This window comes from Apodemus sylvaticus, unplaced genomic scaffold (genome assembly GCF_947179515.1).
Source record: "Apodemus sylvaticus unplaced genomic scaffold, mApoSyl1.1 scaffold_180, whole genome shotgun sequence".
NCBI lineage: Eukaryota > Metazoa > Chordata > Mammalia > Rodentia > Muridae > Apodemus > Apodemus sylvaticus.
Window position 1 is genome coordinate 381341 of NW_026263249.1, and position 7540 is coordinate 388880.

The window sequence follows — 7540 nt, forward strand, 5'->3', positions numbered from 1 at the left end:
CTCTTACTCTGCTCTGAAGGCAGAAACCATGCTCCACATGCAAATTCTTCTCCCATGACCAGTTTATATGATTCAATAGGTAAATGAGTGCTGACACAACCATTTAATCTAAGAATTTATTTAGTTTAATTAATATAAATGCACGGTCATTGACCTAGGGGATAAAACTGTGGATTCAAGGCCTCCTGAGCCAGCCAAACATAGGACAACTTGTCTCAGATTCATTTTCTAAACTGCTGCAGCTATAGCTGTTCTAGAATAATATCTCTACTCAAGTAGAAATCACTGCATGGTGGCTTGTGCTTTTAATCTCAGAAGGAGGGAGTCAAAGAAACGGAGACCTTTGAAGTGGTAGTAACCTTGGTCTACAAAGTGATTTTCCGAACAGCCAGGGTTACACAGAGTAACACTATGTGGTCGCTATTCTTTGCTGTCAACTTGATTAAATCTCAATAGAAGCAAAATCCACAACTTGAGGACACACATTCAAGGGATTTTGTTTAATCTGTAGAAAGTTATCACTGGGGCTAAAGAGTTGGCTCAATGGTTAAGAGCACTGACTGCTCTAATAAAGGTCCTGAGTTGAAATCCCAGCAACCACATTATTTATTTATTTATTTATTTATTTATTTATTTGTTTGTTTGTTTGTTTGTTTATTTATTTCTTTATTCATTTACTTACATATTTTATTTGTTTGTTTGTTTGTTTGTTTAGGGTTTTTTCAAGACAGGGTTTCTCTGTGTAGCTCTGGCTGACCTGGGACTCACTGTGTAGACCAGGCTGGCCTCAAACTCAGAAATCCGCCTGCCTCTGCCTCCCAAGTGCTGGGATGAAAGGTGTGCGCCACCACTGCCCAACAAGTAGTTTTTAAAAACATGAAAGATTCGTAGTAAAATGACCTTGTTATTGTTTAGCACTTGCTGATCAGTTTATTACCTATTCTGAGGTCAGGACACACCTCATCCCTCCCCAGGCTCTAAAGAGCTTCTTTAAAAGCATCAGCCTAGCCAGGTGAGGCACGCACACACTGCCACCACCACACTAACATCACTGTGCACTTGTCAAACAGGAGACTGCAGTGAGCTCCAGCCAACCTAGAAGACACAGTGAGTTCTAGGGCAGCCCTAGACTACACAGCAAGATCCCAGGAAGGGGCAAATGAGAAGCTGAGAGTGAGAGAATAAGAGAGGGAGGAGGGACAAGCAGCCCCTTTTATAGTGTGCCAGACCTACCTGACTGTTGCCAGGTAACGGTGGTGAGGGGCATAGCTGGCTGTTGCCAGGTAACTGTGGGGTGGAGCTTAGACAAAATCCTAACAAGGGGGAGGTTCCTCGGGGCGTGGCTGTAAGGGACGGCCTTGGTTATCTTAACTGGTGTGGGAAGCCCCACCCACTGTGGGCAGCACCATTCCCTGGTTAGGATCCCGGGCAGTGTGTGGAAAGGGGCTGAGCAGCAGCAGGCGTTCTTTGCTCTTGGCGTCCTGATTATTTACACACCTGATGTGAGTGAGCAGCTGCTTCACACATCAGAGTGGCATTGCCCACCATGAGGGACTTTACTGTGACCCGTGAGCTGGAATAAACCTGTTCTCCAGACAGAGTGTTTTATCAAACAACAGCAGTGATTAAGATTCTTGTGAATTGACCTTTATCCACTGAAGGTCACAATGAGAGGTAATGTTGTGTTTTGTTTAAAGAATTTTTTATTAGATATTTTCTTATTTACATTTATTTTTTTGTTTTAGTTTTTTTGAGACAGGGTTTCTCTGTGTAGTCCTGGCTCTCCTGGAACGCACTCTGTAGTTCAGGCTGGCCTCAAACTCAGAGATCCACCTGCCTCTGCTTCCCAAGTGTTTTTTTTTTTTTTTTATATTTATTTATATATTTTTATATATTTATATATTATATATTCATATGTTTATATTTATATTTTATTTACATATCAAATGTTGTCCCCTTTCCTCATATCCCCTCTGGAAATCCTCTATTCCCTCCACCCTCCCCATGCTCACTAACCCACCCATTCCTTCTTCCCTGACCTGTTATTCCCCTACCCTGGGGCAGTGAGACTTCATGTGTCCAAGGGCCTCTCCTCTCATGGATGTCCGACCAGGCCATCCTCTGCTACCCATGTGGCTGGAGCCATGGGTCCCTCCATGTGCACACTTCGGTTGGTGGTTAGGTCCCTGGGAGCTCTGGGGTTACTAATTGGTTAATATTGTTGATTCTCCTATGGGGCTTTAAACCCCTTCAGCTCCTTGGGTCCTTTCTCTAGCTCCTCCATTGTTGACCCTGTGCTCAGTTCAATGGCTGGCTGAGAGTGTTTCCCTCTGTGTTTGTCAGGAACTGGCAGAAACTCTCAGAACACAGCTATATCAGGCTCCTGTCAGCAAGCACTTGTTGGCATCCACAATAGTGTCTGGGTTTGGTACATGAGCTGGTTACTGGCCCCAAAATGCTTGCATTACCCTAACTCACCCAAACTGTTATTGCAACAACACTGAACGTAAGAGGAGGCCCTTTGCCCACAGTCCGGCTATGCTGGCAGGTCTCGAGGTAGCCACAAGATGGCTCACAAATTTGGCCATAGTGTATGAAAAAATAAAAGAGAGAAAATAAAAGCCCTACAGATTTTTTAGATAGGGTCATGGAGACATTTTTGACAGTACACGCCCATGGATCCTAATTCACCAGAAGCAAAGGCAGCAGTGGCTTGAGCTTTTGTCAATCAGGGAACACCAGCTATGAAGACAAAGCCCCAGAGGGTGGAGTAGTTAGGAAAGAGTTGTCTAAGAGATTTAAGGACAGTGGCAAAGAGAGTATTTAATGGAGGACAGACTGCAGAGGAGACGCAGATGGGAGGAGAGAAGCAACAGACTGGAGACCTGGGAAAGATCCTGTTGTCAATCAAGGCCAAATCAGAAGACCATAAGTGATGCCTAAAAAGGAGATAAGGGGGCCCTGAGAATCAAAAGTGCCCCCACCACAAGACCAGGGTTACCCTAAAATCAAAATGGAAACCCACCAGCTTTTGTAGGTAAAGTTCAACATCCTGTTTTGCTAAAACCTACAGGTAGAGTCTCTTACCAGTTTATAAATGAATTCCCAGGGGCAACAGAAACAAAACAATGACATCATCAACATCAACAACAACAACAAAAACAAAAACAAAAACAAACAGAAATACAGGACTTAGATGCCTTGAAAATTTCAGAGTATTCAAATTTCCACTAAAAATAAATAGCCTTATTTTGCCAACTTCATGTGAACTTTGTAGACCTGTCGAATGCATACTCAGACCAGGGATCCTGGCATTAGCCAATGGCCAATGTGTCACCAATCAATCAATCAATCCATCTATAGTCAGTCACAAACCCATAGTTCACAACCAATTAACAATCAACCGAGTAAGTTTTTGGTCCAGCAAAGACCAAAGTAATTGAGTAATTGTCATTTGTTTAATTATATTGATTGTTGATTAATTATTGATCGATTAACCATTGGTGAATACTGCTCATTGATTAATTACCAATCAATTGGTTACTATTTATTGATCATCAATTGATTGACTGATTGGCAGCTCATGACTGGCTGGTCGTCGAATGGAGTCTGTTAACAGTCACCAATCAAGTGACTTATAGGCTGCTGGACAAAGAGATTCACATGGGATGATTGATGGGTCCTTGACTGAATACTAATTGATTGATGATTGGTTCCATATTGATTTGTTTTCATTTCTGATTATTAATTGTTTATGGATGACCACTTGACCTCCTGGTTAAAGATGATGGCAGAATGACTCATTGCCATTCTTTCTTCTTGAATGCCCCCAGATTCTTTCTCAGCTGCCCTGCTGCTTAACCCTGATCTCACTGGATGGGCCTCTGTATGACTGCTCAGATAAATGCAGGGCTAACAGGGTTCACTAATGCCAACAACCTCATTCAGGATGGACAAATGTATGCTGTGGCCGTGGTTGTGTCTAATACCAAGATCACATGGGCACGACCATACCCGGCAGGAATATCAGTGCAGAAAGCTGACCTGGTAGCTCTGAAAAAGGCATTAGAGCTGAGAAAAGACAAGACACTGATGGCTGCTGTGCCATTACGACCTCTCACATCCATGGGACCATTTATAAGGAGAGGACCCTTATGATGAGAAAGGACTAAACTCCATCCCAGAGAGCAAAAATTTCAGTCCAGTGGGTGACCCCAAGTAGTTGGGCTCTTCATGTCCTTGATTGCACCAGACCCAGGAGACCCCACACTCTGATCAGACAAAACATGTGATCTGGGCAAAAAACCTGTTGATGTCTCAGTGTTGTAAGAGATGACAGATAACAGCTAATTGACTGCTAAATAATTTTGTGAGGGAAAATGGGTCTACACAGAAATAAAGGAAGAAATTAGAGACTTTCTAGAGTTCAATGGAAATGAATATCCAACATGCATCATCTCATGGAACACAAATAAAATGAAAGTGGAGCTAAAAAGAAAGTTCACAGCACAAAATGCCTACAGGAAAAACTGGAGAGCTCGCATGCTGGCAATTAAAAGCATGTTTTAAAGGCTACAACAGAAAGAAGTGAGGGAGCAAAGAAAACAAGGAGGAAACATCAAAAAATTTTCAATTTGGGAACTGAAATCAATAAAATAGAAAGAGAAAAATACAAAGAATTAATGAAACATGAAGTTAGTCTTTTGAGCTTTTTATTAGCAAGATGAACAAACCATTATTAAAACATAATAATATACAAATTAATGAAATCTAAAGTGAAATTGGGGATTTAATAACAATGAAGAAATACAGAATATGGTAAAGACATAATTTTAAAAAGGGTGCACTCCACCAAATTGAAAACTATAAAAGAAATGGACAATTTTCTCAATAGATTCCACATACTAAAATTAAACTAAGAAAACCAACTTAACCAGACATAAACAAATGATAACAGAATTCATTAAAAATACACCACCAATATGAGCCCATGTCCATGAGTTTTAGGGTATAATCCTACAAGATTTTCAAAGAGGATTTAACAATTCAGTGTGTTCAACAATATAGAAACAAAGTAAATGTAAGTCAATTCATTTTCTGAAACCCTGATTACCCATATATCTGGTCAGGAAAGACTGAGCAATAAAAGAGATTTACTGAAAAATTATTCCTAAAACCACAGATGTATACATACTTAATAGACAAAACAAATAAAATAAAATATAAAACATATCAAAAGATCATCCACCATGATCAACAAGGAAGGCGTCATTCTAGAAACGCAGTGATGGTTCAGCTTGCTGGGATTAAAGTGTAAGAAATAACAAGAATTGATCATCAATTGATCATAATCAATTCTCTGACAATATTCAATACCACTTTTTGATAAAATACTTGGAGTGATTAAGGATACAAGGGACAGGCCTAAACATAAAAATGTCACTTTACAGAAAGCCTAGAGCCAACATTAACTGGAGATAAATTCAAATTAATTCCACTAAATCCCAAATGAGACAAGGTGGTCCATTCTCTCTATAACTATCTATTCAATATATTATGTGAAAGTTTATCTTGAGCAATAAAACTGAAGGAGAGGAAGGTAATATGAATTAGAATGCAGGAAGTAAAATTATCTTTCTTTGGGATGATATGGTAGTTTGCATTAGTGAAACAACAATTCACAAAGGCAGTTTGTAGAGCTGATGAACACTGTCAACAATGTTACTGGATAAAATATAGGTGTGTTGGCAAAAAACTTACCAAAATTTTTTAGTCACAGATTACTTTTAGTATTCTTGGAGATTGTTAAAGTCTACTGTGATATGCAAAGGCTTTAACAGATTAATTGCATGCTAAAGAGTTTACTCTTGTATAAAGATACTAGAAAGTAAAAATTTTAACACATTCCCTATGTTTATGAGTTTTCTCTACATTATAACTTTTTCTTATGGTTTCTATGATAACTGCTCCATGCAAAGTTTTTCTTTACCAAATGGCACATTCATACCATTTCTCTCCAGGATGTATTTTTATGCATTCATAGATAACTATTGTGAAATATTTCATCACTTTGATAGTATTTTTAAGAATTCTCTTCAATATGTGTTCTGTTATATATTCAAAAATGACTATGATATACAAATGTTGGGAACAAGAAAAAGAAACTTGCTCTAAGGACTGCCTTTGCGTTCTCAACCTCCATTTAATCATGAGTTGTAACTAAGTTCAAGGCCCAGGTCATAGGGGACCTGCATACTTAAAAATATTTGGCAAGCTTTCATTTGTTTTATTCCCCAAAACATGATGACTGTTCTTTACAATAACTTCTGTTATCCATGTTTTACTCCTCAAAATAAAATTACTGTCCATAACTACAAAAGAAACAATGGGTGAAATAAACTAAACAATAAAATCTATATTTTGTGTCATTTCACATAAAGTAACAACAGAAGAAAATCATCATTGGTGGGAAATATACCTGTAATTTAGATTTGATGTTTGTGGTTTTCAGGTTTTATATCTATATCAGATTCTTGCTCAGGGTGGGGATGGAATGGAGTTATTCAGATAAGCTTCTTAATATATTCTTCAAGGATGCATTAATCAGTAATGATTTCACTACAAAACCTTCTTATCATTTTCATTGTCCTGGTGTTTGAATTGTGTTGGAACTCAGTGGTTCCCATAACGTAAAGGCTTTACCACATTACTAACATTCATAGAATTTCTCTCCAGTATGAATAGTTTCATAATGAAGACTATAGAGGTGTACAGAGGTTTCATTATACTAAACACATTTATAATGTTTCTCTCTAACACATATTCTTTCATGAAAATGAAGACTACAGAATTTTGCAAAGTCTTGACCACATTAAAATAACTCACAGTGTTTCTGTCTTATCATGTCCATTGCTATGAAAAGTCATAATGAACAAGGCAACTCCTATAAAAACAACACTTTAATTGGGGCAGGCTTATAGTTTCAGAGGTTTATTCCATTTTCATCATAGCAGGAATGCAGAGAGTCATGATGCTGTAGAAGCTGAGAGTTCTGCATCTTTATCCAGTGGCAGCTAGGAAGAGACTGTCTTCCAGGGACCGAATACTGGGGTCTCTTCAGCACTGGTAGGAATTTCAAAGCCCACCCCACAGTGATGCCCTTCCTCCAACAAGGCCACACCGTCTCATAATGCCACTCACTTCGCTTAGCATATTTAAACTACCACATTGCACTGCCTGGCCCCCATATGATTCGTCAAACTCATTAGTGTATACGGATCATACTTAAGCATGCAAAATACTACCTTAAAAGTCCCAATCTTCTATAGCAGTCTCAAAAATGTTAAGAGTCCAAAGTTCAATGAGTCTTCTGAGATTAATGCAATAATGTAATGGTAATCACATATATTTTCAAAAACAAAAACTGCATCATATGTCTTCATATAAAGAGGATACACTTCACCCTTTTTCTAAAGATCATTGTGAGAAAATTGTGTATCTAAAAAAGACCAAAAGCAGCTGAGCAGTCTCTAAAACTTGG